Raw genomic sequence first — 15,051 nt, forward strand, 5'->3', positions numbered from 1 at the left:
CCCATGCCTTCTCTCTCACTGCCTTCCCATTCTCGAGCTCCAGCGCCCAAGTCCTCATCCTTTCCGCCTCAAGGAAGCACTCGACCATGTCTGGATCTGGAGCGCAAGGCAAGTGGATGGCCTCCTCCGTCAAGGAGAAGGACATCACCAAGCTTCGGGAGGCCGGGTACCTGGCGAAAGAAATCCCCCACCGGCTTCCGGCCAAGGGGCAGATCGTCCCCACCCCAAAGCCCAATGAGAAGGTCGTGTTCATCCCCCACTTTGCCCGCGGGTTAGGGTTTCCTCTCCACCCTTTCGTCCACGGACTCATGTTCTATTATGGGCTAGTTTTCCATGATCTAGACCCAAACTCCTTCCTCAACATCTTGGCATTTATTGTCGTGTGCGAGGCCTTCCTCCGCATTCCCCCCCCCCCACTTCGGACTGTGGCTTAAAATCTTCAACGTGAAGCCGAAGGTGGTGGCTGGCCAACACGCAGAGTGTGGAGGTGCCATGGTGAGCAAGATGCCCAATGTCACATGGCCCAAAGGTACCTTTGTGGAGACCGTCAAAGAGTGGCAGAAACTGTGGTTCTATATCACAGAGCCCCGTGACGCCACCTGGGCCGCGGCTCCCGAATTCAAGTCCGGAGCCCCAATGCGCCTCACCTCCTGGCTAGAGAAGGGCCTGAATTGGTCTTCATCGGACGAGCTGATAGCGCTGCAGACGCGCATCCAAAGCATGGTGGACAAGAACATCAAGCTCATCAACATGATCCAGGTGATGCTAGTTTGTCGGATCCTTCCATGCCAGAGCCGGACTTGCCATTTGTGGGACTTCAATCCGGCCGAGAATCAAACCTTAGTACAGTTCTTCGGAACTACACACGAAGATATATGGAAGGTGCTCTTCAAGGGCAACGAGACGCCGCCGGAGACCACCGAGGACCGCGGGCACGACCTGGCCCATCCTGCCAGTGCGGTAAGTCTTTCGTGTTTCAAGGTGTATCCTTTACTTGCCTATTCAAGGAAGATACCTAAACTTCACTATTTATTTTCTCAGGGATGGACAGAGAAAGCGGAGCGGATTAAGTGTCTAGCTCCGCTGCCCGAGGAACCAGCCATCCCGCTTCTGACGAAGATGCTGATCCCGGCGCCTTACCAGGCGCCGAAGAAGAAGGCCAAGGGGGCCAGAAGTGGCCTCCGCCTCAAGGGAGCTTCGGACGTGACGTCCGAAGACAACGAGACTCACTCCTTCGCCGCCGAAGACGACAACGAAGAGGAGGAAGAAAGCAACTCTCCCCCTGAGGGGGGAAGGAAGAAGAGGGCGGCTTCCACAAATCTGGAGGAAGAGGCATCCAAGAGGGGGAAGGGCTCCCTCGCGGATAACTCCGCGTGGGACGTTGACAGCAGCCCAGAGCCGCGCCCCCGAAACAAGCCCCTGGCTGAATCGTGAGCACTAAAAGACCCGAATGTGTCCATATATCCGGCCTCTCTACTTCATAGTTTTAACATGGTGAATTATGCAATTGCAGTCCGGCCCACGACAGCTCCCTGCGATCCTCATCAGGGGGTTCACTGGATTCAAAGGCGATGACCAGCGAGTCATCGCCGGCGGCTTACTCTCCCAAGGCCAAGTGCGATGCTGAGGTGCTGTCCCGAAGGACCTTCCCAGGCCAGGGAGAGGTTCAGGAGGTCATCAGGGTGGCGCCAGAGGGTGACCCCTTGGCCGCTGAACACCTGGGGGAGAAAACCCCCCATGGAGACTGGCGATGGGGGCCATATCCAATTCGGCCCCCAGCCGGATACCATCCCAGAGACCTACACGGCTCCGAAATCAAGCAAGCAGCCTCCTCCGAAGGGAGGATGTGCGCCTATTCCGCCGGTGACCTCTGTCCATCCAGAGGCACCGGATAATCTGCTGGAAGCGCTACGAGGTGTTTCCATTGTGGAGGAACACCGTATCCTTATGGGTGCGGTGGTTGAGAGGGTTCAGTCCCTTAAGAGCGGACTAACTGAAGCCTGCAGCAGCCTGCTGACAGGCTTTGAGGTAAGTGACATAAAAAAGAAAGTCATAGTATAGACAGTAGCCCCTGAGACACTGTCCGGTGTTCAAAAAAAAGTCGGACAGAAGATCAAGTAATTTTCGCAGGAAACTCACTAAATATGTCTTATGTGAATAAGCAGGCGTCGTTGCTGGCCGCAACCTCTCATGCTGCTGATGTCTCCGGACTAAAGAAGAGTCTGGAGCAGGCCGAAGAAGAGCTCGGCCGTGTAAAAAAGCAGCTGGAGGATAACCAAGGTATGTGATGACCTTGTGTATATCCATGAAAGGATGAATGACTTGTGCTGACCATAGTGCCATGATATTTGTAGGAGCGGCTACTGAGGTGGAAACCCTCAAGAAAGCGCTGGCTGAGGCCAAAAATAAAGCGGCAAAGGAGCAAGCCGCCCGTGAAAAACACGAGGCCAGGGTTGGTGAGGCCCAGCAAGAGCTCTAGGACGCCGTCAAGAAATGCGAGTCCTTGGAGCGCGACATTGCGGATCAAGAGACCGAACTCGCCATCGCCAGAGCGCACAAGAGGCCCGAGTTGAAGCCCAGGGCACCCTCCAGGAAATCCAGGAGGCCAAGAAAATCGCGGCGGGTAAGGCTTTTACTATGCAAAGCAAGTATGTGAAGAAGAGGTATCTCTTACTAACCCGGATTTGGAGTTCTCCAGGGGCATTTGCGGATCTGCCGTGCAGTGTTTCTGACACTGCGGAATTCTTTCGAGCCGAAGAGGGGAGCTCAACGGAGAAGCTGTTCTGGTCGCAATACATTGCGCCAGAACATCCGGTGCCCTTTAGCGATCAGTTAAAACAGCTGGTCGAACTGCATAGGGTGGCCGAACTAACCATGAAGGACTTAATAATCCGGTTGTGGCCTGCCGAAGCAATACCCAGCAGCTACTTCGGGCTCGTGAAGCGGCTGGTCAGTGCTTGCCCCCGGCTTGATGCCATCAAGCGGTCGGTCTATATCGAAGGTGCGCGGATGGCCTTCGCCCGTGTCAAGGTGCAGTGGGCGAAGATGAATGCCGTCAAGCTCGTGACCGAGGGACCGCCCGAGGGCAAGGAGCACCGCACGCCTGAGCGATATTTTAGCGATGTCCTGGAGGGATCCCGCATTGTAGCAGAGCCATGTGCGAAATATGTAATCTTTGAATGAATACATTTATGTTATCTCGCCCTGTATTATGAAACAAAGTTGATTGTGTGATATAATGCTTGTTACTATTAAAATTTTACCTCTTGTGCGGCCGTATTTATGAAATCTGAGAGCTGGCCAGTCGTCGGCTTCAGCCCCCACGTAGGTAGTACAGGGGTGTTCGGGATGGAATCTAAACACTCTTGATCCAATTGTTTGGTCCTTGAAGGAGGTGTTTAGCGCAACGAACCAGGCAGTCGGACTATGTGACAGTCAATTTTTGGCTTTCTCTACTGAGGTGCTCATCCGGATAAACCAGGACACAATCGCAGTAGTTCTCCCTTTACTACCCTAGCCGATATAGCGGAACGTAAGGTAGTAAGCACAGGAGCCGGGAAACCCCAACTATTGACCAAAGACATGATTCGGAGCCAATGCATATAATGCTAAATTCGGGGTGCCGAACTATTCTGTAAAAAGTGTTCGGACTTTGTTGCCGTATTGTGGGGCGCAATGAAGCCCCTGGTAGATTAAAGCAACCAAAGTGTACGGGTGCTATTTGATAAGATTATCAAAAGAAAGAAGCTAGTGCCATAGAAGTTGGGCCGTAAACTGTTTCTATTATAGTTTGATGAATACGTCAAAGCGTATTCGTACAAGTAGTGCGATAAGCAACAGGCTATTTAATATGCCACAACCAAGGGAGAGCTGCGTGTGGGTCCTGAAAACAGGTAGAGTGATCGTTGAAGAGGCCACCTAGAAATCCCCTATACGTCTGTGCTTCTTGCCGTCTTGGTGTATTTATCCTTCGAAAGGACCGGTGATCAGGCCGTCAAGGAGGGCCTATGGAAAAGAAACCTGAAAAGGAGAAAGAAGAAAAAGTGAAAGTATGTGTGTCCAGGGAGGGGTCGAGCCATATTATGGATCACAATCTGGTTAAGCCTCCGTCAATGTCCATGGTATTTTGAGTGCGTAGTTATGAATGCGCGGTACGAACGCCGCCGCTTGTACGGGGCTAGGACGGAGGCCGAATTGCTAGTCGAGCTCTTGACGAGCTGGGTTGTCTTGCTGTAGAGTAGTCTGGACTCCTTTGATAATGTCCGGGAGCTCGGCCGCCGAATTAAGGTTCTACTTGAGAAGGCCGCTCTGTACTTCTGCTGCTAAAGCAGCGGTGTACTCCTCGGTACGGAGGGAGCGTTGCGTGTTTCCATTGAATGTTATGACGCCGCATGGTACGGGCATCTTGAGCTTGAGATAAGCATAGTGTGGCACTGCGTTGAATCGACCAAATGCGGCTCGTCCCAGCAGTGTGTGATGTCCGCTGCGGAAGGGGACGATATCGAAGATCAATTCTTTGCTTCGGAAGTTGTCCGGGGATCCAAAGACAACCTCTAGTGTGATTGAGCCTGTACAGTGGGCCTCTACACCTGGTATGACTCCTTTAAAGGTAGTCTTTGTGGGCTTAATTCTTGAGGGATTAATGCCCATTTTGCGAGTTGTATCCTGATAGAGCAGGTTCAGGCTGCTACCACCGTCCATGAGGACTCGCATGAGGTGGAATCCATCAATGATTGGGTCAAGGACCAGTGCGGCTGAAACGCCATGATGGATACTGGTCGGATGGTCCCTGCGATCAAAAGTGATTGGACAGGAAGACCATGGGTTGAACTTTGGGGCGACTGGCTCCATCGCGTAGACGTCCCTGAGCGCGCGCTTGCGCTCCCTCTTGGGGATATGTCTAGCATATATCATGTTCACCGTTTTGACCTGAGGGGGAAACTTCTTCTATACCCCTGTGTTCGGTGGACGCGGCTCCTCGTCATCTTCCTCGCTTTGCGACCCCTTCTCCTTGTTCTCGGCATTTAACTTGCCGGCCTGTTTAAAAACCCAACAGTCTCTGTTGGTATGATTGGCTGGTTTGTCGGGGGTGCCATGTATCTGGCATGGGCGACCGAGTATGCGGTCCAAGCTGGATGAGCCCGAATTGTTCCTTTTGAACGGCTTCTTCCACTGGCCGGACATGGAGCCACTTAATCCGGCGTTGACTGTCGTGTCGTCGGTATTGTCACCGTTGCTTCGACGCTTGTGCCTGTTGCGTTGGGGCTTGCCGTTGCTGTTTTTGGTCTCAGAGGTGCTAGCTTCGCCTGTAGTGTTATTGCTACGTGCTAGCCAACTATCCCCGCCCGCACAAAAATGGGTCATGAGTGCCGTGAGGGCTGCCATGGACTTCGGATTTTCTTGGCCGAGGTGACTGATACGTCTCCGTTGTATCTATAATTTTTGATTGTTCCATGCCAATATTATGCAACTTCCATATACTTTTGGCAACTTTTTATACTATTTTGGGACTAACATATTGATCCAGTGCCCAGTGCCAGTTCCTGTTTGTTGCATGTTTTTTATTTCGCAGAAAATCCATATCAAACAAAGTCCAAACGGGATAAAAAATGACGGAGATTTTTTTGGAATATATGTGATTGTTGGGAAGAAGAATCAACGCGAGACGATGCCCGAGGGGGCCACGAGGCAGGGGGTGCCCCGGGGGGTCAGGCGCGCCCTGGGCCCTCGTGGCCACACGTAAGGAGGTTGGTGCCCTTCTTTCGCCGCAAGAAAGCTAATATCCGGATAGAGATCGTGTCCAAAATTCAGCCCAATCGGAGTTACAGATTTCCGGGAATATAAGAAACGGTGAAAGGCCAGAATCTGGAGGGCAGAAACAGAGAGAGACAAAGAGACAGATCCAATCTCGGAGGGTCTCTCGCCCCTCCCATGCCATGGAGACCATGGACTAGAGGGGAAACCCTTCTCCCATCTAGGGAGAAGGTCAAGGAAGAAGAAGGAGGAGGGGGGCTCTCTCCCCCTCGCTTCCGGTGGCACCGGAGTGCCGCCGGGGCCATCATCGTCACCGCAATCTACACCAATAACTTCAACGCTGTCATCACCAACTCTTCCCCCCTCTATGCAGCGGTGTAACCCCTCTTTTACCCGCTGTAATCTCTACTTAAACATGGTGCTCAACGCTATATATTATTTCCCAATGATGTATGGCTATCCTATGATGTTTGAGTAGATCAGTTTTGTCCTATGGGTTAATTGATGATCGTGATTGGTTTGAGTTGCATGTTTTACTGTTGGTGTTGTCCTATGGTGCTCTCCGTGTCACACAAGCGTGAGGGATCCCCATTGTAGGGTTTGCAATATGTTCATGGTTTGCTTATTGTCTATGTTGCGTGAGTGACTGAAACACAAACACGGATAAGTGGGTCATGGTGTATGGGAATAAAGAGGACTTGATACTTTAATTCTATGGTTGGGTTTTACCTTAATGATCTTTAGTAGTTGCGGATGCTTGCTAGAGTTCCAATCATAAGTGCATATGATCCAAGAAGAGAAAGTATGTTAGCTTATGCCTCTCCCTCAAACAAAATTGCAATAATGATAACCGGTCTAGTTATCGATTGCCTAGGGACAAATAAATTTCTTGTGTGACAACAAGCTCTTTACTAAAACTAATTTAGTTGTGTCTTTATCTAAACAGCCCCAACTTTTTATTTACGCGCTCTTTATTATCTTGCAAACCTATCCAACAACACCTACAAAGTACTTCTAGTTTCGTACTTGTTCTAGGTAAAGCGAATGTTAAGTGTGCGTAGAGTTGTATCAGTGGTCGATAGAACTTGAGGGAATATTTGTTCTACCTTTAGCTCCTCGTTGGGTTCGACACTCTTACTTATCGAAAGAGGCTACAATTGATCCCCTATACTTGTGAGTTATCAAGACCTTTTTCTGGCGCCGTTGCCGGGGAGTTATAGCATGGGGTGAATATTCTCGTGTGTGTGCTTGTTTGCTTTATCTCTAAGTAATTTTTATTTGGTGTTCTTAGTTCTTCTCTATCTTTAGTTATGGATGTGGAACACAAAATACCCAAAACTTAGGTTTACTTGCTACCCGTGGAGATGGGGAACCTCCTAAAACGCTCGATGCTCATTATGTGAAAGATATTATGTACTACTTTGATAATCCTGAGAAAACCCCATTCAATTATGTAATGGAAGACACGTTGGATCAACGTGAATACTTTAGGGATTATCGCCTTACTCAAAAAGGGAAACTATTATGGGATCAAATTTATATGTTGTATTGGTATGCTAGGCAACTATGCTTGAGATATGATTATACTTGTTTCTCTAGGATGAAGGCTCCACACCTTCCCTTTTCATGCAAATTTAATGATAATGAAACCTTGGCTTCTTATGCTAGAGGTATATATGATTACTATGATGTGGAACGAATAGAAGAATTCGTTGCTTTTATGGGTGCTTATGAAATTGAATCTTTGTTTAAAGAGTGTGAAAATCTTGATGATTCCGTTTATAGACCTGAAAATTTAGCTATCCTTAAATATTGCTATGAGAATTATGAACTCAATTCCGATATTGCTGATTTTATTGAGAGAGTCTCCGCTGTCCAAGAAGAGAATAATATTTTGCAGGAGTCTATGGAAGAAGAAATTAATGACACTGTGAGCTCATTGGATGAAAAAGATGATGAGGAGAGCGAAGAACAAAAGGAGGAAGAGTGGATTAGCTACCCGTGCTCACCTTCTAATGAGGGTAACTCTTCAACTCATATATTGTTTAATTTCCCTTCGTTCTTACCGAAGGATGATTGCTATGATGATTGTTATGATCCCGTTGATTCTTTTGAAATATCCCTTTTTGATGATGCTTGCTATGCTTGTGGCCAAGATGCCAATATGAATTATGCTTATGGAGATGAACTTGCTATAGTTCCTTATGTTAAACATGAAACTGTTGCTATTGCACCCACGCATGATAGTCCTATTATGTTTTTTAATTCTCCCGACTACACTATATCAGAGAAATTTGCCCTTATTAAGGATTATATTGATGGGTTGCATTTTACCGTTGCGCATGGTGATTTTGATAGATATAATATGCATGTGCTTGCTGCTCCTACTTGCAATTATTATGAGAGAGGAACTACATCTCCGCCTCTCTATGTTTCCAACATGGTAAAATTGCAAGAAACTTCTTATGCTATGCATTGGCCTTTACTATGTGTGCATGAATTGTTCTTTTATGACATGCCGATGCATAGGAAGAGAGTTAGACTTCGTCATTACATGATATATGTTACTTTGTGCTCACTACTAAATTACAAATCATTGTTAATTAAAATTGGCTTTGATATACCTTGGGATCTGGGTGGATCCATTACTTGAGCACTATATGCCTAGCTTAATGGCTTTAAAGAAAGCGCTGCCAGGGAGACAACCCGGAATTTTTAGAGAGTTGTTTATTTCTGTTGAGTTCTTTTATATATTTTAAAAACAAAAAAATAAAGAGGGGAACCTAAAACTTTTTCAAAAAGGAAAGTGAAAGTGAGAAAGACGAGCATTGTTAAAGTGGGAGCTAGCCTTGAACTTTGTTCATGCTCACAGAAACTTTGTGAATCTTGATTACAGCAACTTTTCAACAAAAATAATTATCCCCTTGTACAATTCCATTGTATTATAAAAATAATGTGCCAAGATTTGCCTTTAGGATGTTTACATTGCTTGTTGGTTTGTGCGGTGCAGAACAGAAACTTTGGCTGTAGTGCGCGATTTTACATTTTTTACTGGAATGTCAAACGGGTCTGAACCTTTTTGCACTGTCTTTCTATACAAATTTTTTATTTTTCCTAATTTTGGCAGAATTGTTTGAGTACCAGAGGTATGGTGATTGTTCATATTACTATAGACTGTCCTGTTTAAGACAGATTCTGTTTTTGATGCATAGTTTGCTTGTTTTGATGAAACTATCGATTTCTATCAGTGGATTAAGCCATGGAAAAGTTATATTACAGTAGCTACAATGAAAAACCAAAATATAAATTGGTTTTCAACAGTACTTAGAGTAGTGATTTGCTTTATTGTACTAACGGATCTTACCGAGCTTTCCGTTGAGTTTTGTGTGGATGAAGTGATCAAAGATCGAGGAGGTCTCGATATGAGGAGAAGGAGGAGAGGCAAGAACTCAAGCTTGGAGATGCCCCGGGCACCCCAAGTAAATATTCAAGAAGACTCAAGCATCTAATCTTGGGGATGCCCCAGAAGGCATCCCATCTTTCTTCAACAAAAATCGGTATGTTTTCGGTTTTGTTTCGTTCATGTGATATGTGCAAATCTTGGAGCATCTTTTGCATTTAGTTTTCACTTTTATTTGATGCACCATGCTGGTATGAGATAGTCCATGGTTGATTTATAGAATGCTCATTGCACTTCACTTATATCTTTTGAGTATTACTTTATAGAATGCTTCATGCGCTTCACATATATCATTTGAAGTTTGGATTGCCTGTTTCTCTTCACATAGAAAACCGCCATTTGTAGAATGCTATTTTGCTTCACTTATATTTGTTAGAGCATGGGAATATCTTTTGTAGAAAGAATTAAACTCTCTTGCTTCACTTATATCTATTTAGAGAGTTGACAGGAACTGGTCATTCACATGGTTAGTCATAAAATCCTACATAAAACTTGTAGATCACTGAATATGATATGTTTGATTCCTTGCAATAGTTTTGCGATATAAAGATGGTGATATTAGAGTCATGCTAGTGGGTAGTTGTGGATTGTAGAATACTAGTGTTGAAGTTTGTGATTCCCGTAGCATGCACGTATGCTGAACTGTTATGTAACGAAGTTGGAGCATGAGGTATTTATTGATTGTCTTCCTTATGAGTGGCGGTCGGGGACGAGCGATGGTCTTTTCCTACCAATCTATCCCCCTAGGAGCATGCACGTAGTACTTTGTTTCAATGACTAATAGATTTTTGCAATAAGTATGTGACTTCTTTATGACTAATGTTGAGTCCATGGATTATACGCACTCCCACATTTCCATCATTGCTAGCCTCTTCAGTACCGTGCATTGCCCTTTCTCACCTTGAGAGTTGGTGCGAACTTCGCCAGTGCATCCAAACCCCATGATATGATACGCTCTGTCACATAAGCCTCTTTATATCTTCCTCAAAACAACCACCATACCTACCTATCACGATATTTGCATAGCCATTCCGAGATATATTGCCATCCAACTTCCATCATCATCATATACATGACTTGAGCATTTATTGTCATATTTCTTTGCATGATCATAAGATAGCTAGCATGATGTTTTCATGGATTGTCCGTTTTTTGATGTCATTGCTACGCTAGATCATTGCACATCCCGGTACACCGCTGGAGGCATTCATATAGAGTCATATCTTTGTTCTAGTATCGAGTTGTAATATTGAGTTGTAAGTAAATAAAAGTGTGATGATCATCATTATTAGAGCATTGCCCCAAGAAGAAAAAAAGGAGAGGCCAAATAAGCCTAAATAAAAAAAGGGGGCCAAAGAAGCCTGCAAAAAAAAGAAAAAAAAGGGGGCAATGTTACTATCCTTTTACCACACTTGTGCTTCAAAGTAGCACCATGTTCTTCATATAGAGAGTCTATTAAGTTATCACTTTTATATACTAGTGGGAATTTTCATTATAGAAGTTGGCTTGTATATTTCGATGATGGGCTTCCTCAAATGCCCAAGGTCTTCATGAGCAAGCAAATTGGATGCACACCCACTTAGTTTCCAGTTTGAGCTTTCATACACTTATAGCTCTTAGTGCATCCGTTGCATGGCAATCCCTACTCCTCGCGTTGACATCAATTGATGGGCATCTCCATAGCCCGTTGATTAGCCGCGTTGATGTGAGACTTTCTCCTTTTTGTCTTCTCCACACAACCTCCACCATCATATTCTATTCCACCTATAGTGCTATGTCCATGGCTCACGCTCATGTATTGTGTGAAAGTTGAAAAGCTTTGAGAACATCAAAAGTATGAAACAATTGCTTGGCTTGTCATCAGGGTTGTGCATGATTTGAATATTTTGTGTGGTGAAGATGGAGCATAGCCAGACTATATGATTTTTTAGGGATAACTTTCTTTGGCCATGTTATTTTTAAAAGACATGATTGCTTTATTAGTACGCTTGAAGTATTATTATCTTAATGTCAAATGATAGACTATTGCTTTGAATCACTCGTGTCTTGATATTCATGCCATGAATAGATACAGGATCAAGATTATGCTAGGTAGCATTCCACATCAAAAATTATCTTTTTTATCATTTACCTACTCGAGGACGAGCAAGAATTAAGCTTGGGGATGCTGGTATGTCTCCGTCGTATCTATATTTTTTTATTGTTCCATGCCAATATTATGCAACTTCCATATACTTTTGGCAACTTTTTATACTATTTTTGGGACTAACATATTGATCCAATGCCCAGCGCCAGTTCCTGTTTGTCGCATGTTTTTTGTTTCGCAGAAAATCCATATCAAACGGAGTCCAAACGGGATAAAAATTGACGGAGATTTTTTTTTGGAATATATGTGATTTTTGGGAAGAAGAATCAACGCTAGACGGTGCCCGAGGGGGCCACGAGGCAGGGGGCGCGCCCCAGGGGGTCAGGCGTTCCCTGGGCCCTCGTGCCCACCCCGTAAGGCGGTTGGTGCCGTTCTTTCGCCGCAAGAAAGCTAATATCCAGATAGAGATCGTATCCAAAATTCAGCCCAATCGGAGTTACGGATCTCCGGGAATATAAGAAACGGTGAAAGGCCAGAATCTGGAGGGCAGAAACAGAGAGAGACAGAGAGACAGACCCAATCTCGGATGGGATCTCACCCCTCCCACGCCATGGAGACCATGGACCAGAGGGTAAACCCTTCTCCCATCTAGGGAGAAGGTCAAGGAAAAAGAAGAAGGAGGGGGGCTCTCTCCCCCTCGCTTCCGGTGGCACAGGAGTGCCGCCAGGGCCATCATCGTCACCGCAATCTACACCAACAACTTCACCGCCGTCATCACCAACTCTTCCCCTCTCTATGCAGCAGTGTAACCCCTCTTTTACCCGCTGCAATCTCTACGTAAACATGGTGCTCAACGCTATATATTATTCCCAATGATGTATGGCTATCCTATGATGTTTGAGTAGATCCGTTTTGTCCTATGGGTTAATTGATGATCGTGATTGGTTTGAGTTGCATGTTTTATTATTGGTGCTGTCCTATGGTGCTCTCCATGTCGCGCAAGCGTGAGGGATCTCCGCTGTAGGGTTTTCAATATGTTCATGGTTTGCTTATTGTGTGCGTTGCTGAGTGACTGAAACACAAACACGGATAAGTGGGTCATGGTGTATGGGAATAAAGAGGACTTGATACTTTAATGCTATGGTTGGGTTTTACCTTAATGATCTTTAGTAGTTACGGATGGTTGCTAGAGTTCCAATCATAAGTTCATATGATCCAAGAAGAGCAAGAATGTTAGCTTATGCCTCTCCCTCAAACAAAATTGCAATAATGATTACCGGTCTAGTTATCGATTGCCTAGGGACAAATAACTTTCTTGTGTGACAACAAGCTCTTTACTAAAACTAATTTAGTTGTGTCTTTATCTAAACAGCCCCAACTTTTTATTTACGCGCTCTTTATTATCTTGCAAACCTATCCAACAACACCTACAAAGTACTTCTAGTTTCGTACTTTTTCTAGGTAAAGCGAACGTTAAGTGTGCGTAGAGTTGTATCGGTGGTCAATAGAACTTGAGGGAATATTTGTTCTACCTTTAGCTCCTCGTTGGGTTCGACACTCTTAATTATCGAAAGAGGCTACAATTGATCCCCTATACTTGTAGGTTATTAGTGACGGGCGAGCCATTCATCCCGGATGCTGTGTTTAAAGGCCGCCAGGGCTTCGGCATCCGGACAGTCGACGATCTAGTTCTTTTTGGTTAAGAACCTAGTCCAGAGTTTCCTAGCTGACTCTCCGGGCTGTTGAATTATGGACTTAAGTCGTCGGCATCCGGAGGTCGAACATATGTACCTTGGAAGTTGCCAAGGAAGGCCTCTTCCAAGTCCTTCCAGCTGCCAATGGAGTTTTCGGGCAGACTGTTCAACCAGTGCTGGGCTGGTCCTTTGAGTTTTAGTGGGAGGTATTTGATGGCATGGAGATCATCGCTACGGGCCATATGAATGTGAAGAAGAAAATCCTCGATCCATACCGCGAGGTCTATTGTCCCATCATATGATTTGATATTCACGGGTTTAAACCCTTCTGGGAATTCATGCTCCATTACTTCGTCAGTGAAGCAAAGGGGGTGTGCGGCGCCTCTGTATCGGGCCACGTCGCGACTTAGCTCGAATGGAGTCCGTCTGCGGTTCTCGGCCCGGGCGTGAGTATGATTGTTGCGTCCGGCTAAGTAGACGTTGTCACATGTCGGGGCACGTCCCCGTGATCCATAGATCAATCTGTTCTGACCTGCTCTACCGTCCAAGTCCTGCCGCAGGTCATATGTATGTCCCCGAGCTGTTTTATCTCTGCCTTTACGGTGAGGTGGGGCGGGTTGGTGTTCGGCTTGAGTTGTCGCTTTGTCCCGACCACGTGGTCGTCGGTCAGCCGCATTGCGCGATGATGGTACGGGCTCCAGCGCCTCATCATCGAACTGAGGTAGCAATTTGCGCTTTGGGTAACTTTTGCCTGGGCACTTAAGGCTGTATTCCTCAGCTGCCAGGACATCGGTCCATTTATCGTTGAGCAGATCTTGATCAGCTTGAAGCTGCTGCTGCTTCTTTTCAGGCTATTTGCAGTGGCTATTAGCCGGTGCTTAAAGCGCTCCTGCTCGAGATGTTCCTCAGGCACGATAAAATCCTTGTTGCCAAGGCTCACCTCATCCTTGGAGAGCGGAAGATAATTACTGTCCTCCGAGTCTTCGTGTATGGCCTGTTCATTAGGGCTAACTTGCTCGTCTTCCCGTTCATCCTGTTCGGAAGTTGCCTCAACGGGGTCTTCATTGTCTTTGGCATCGTCCGGAGTATTGTTTTCTCTTGTGCTGGTATTACTGTCTTTTCCACGGCGTGACTTGGAGCGGCGCCGCTGACGTCGGCGCTTTGGTTGCATCTTAGGAGGTTAATCCTCGACTGGGTCTTCCTTGCCATCGCCGCTCTTCTCTTTGGGTGTGTCCACCATGTATACGTCATACGAGGAAGTGGTCTTCCAACGTCCAGTAAACGGCGGGTTTTGGGCCTCCTCTTCTCCGGCATTGTCGTCCATACCGTCAATGTCTTAGGAGCTGTAATCGAGCATGTCGGTTAGGTCCTCGACAGTGGCTATGAAGTGGGCTGTGGGTGCGAAGCAAAATTCTCCGTCATCGGCCTCTAGTTCGAACCGAATATAATTCGGCTGTGAGTCCCCCGCTAAGGAGAGTGTTTTTAATGAGTTTAGCATGTCGCCTAAAGGCGAGTACCGGAGGATGTCCGCGGAGCTGAACTCGACGATAGATGCATGATCAAGCTCGACGTGCGCGGTCGCACATGGTTTGGAACCTTTAGCCGGAAACGAGTCCAAGGTTCCGATGACACAGATCCCGCTCGAGGTTGGGTCTGTGTGCGGCTCCGATGCCTCTGACTCTGCGGCTTCCGTGGCAGGGTTGAGCCTCTCGTCCTCGCATGGTGCGATTTGCTCTGGATCTTGGGCCAGAGCAGTCATAGGCGCTATCTCCCGGGTATGGTCCGATGATAGATTTAAGTCATGTTCATCACGGTGACAGGAAGCGTCTGCCGTGGGCGTGAATCCATCGAAGGTCAAGTCCCTGCGGATATCAGCGATGTAGTTCAAGCTTCCAAATCTGACCTGATGGCCAGGGGTGTAGCTGTCGATCTGCTCTAGATGGCCAAGCGAGTTGGCCCGCAGTGCGAAGCCGCCAAATACAAAGATCTGTCCAGGGAGGAAGACCTCCCCCTGGACAGCATTGTTGTAGATGATCGACGGGGCCATCTAACCTTTT

This window comes from Aegilops tauschii, chromosome 2 (assembly GCF_002575655.3).
Source record: "Aegilops tauschii subsp. strangulata cultivar AL8/78 chromosome 2, Aet v6.0, whole genome shotgun sequence".
Lineage (NCBI taxonomy): Eukaryota > Viridiplantae > Streptophyta > Magnoliopsida > Poales > Poaceae > Aegilops > Aegilops tauschii.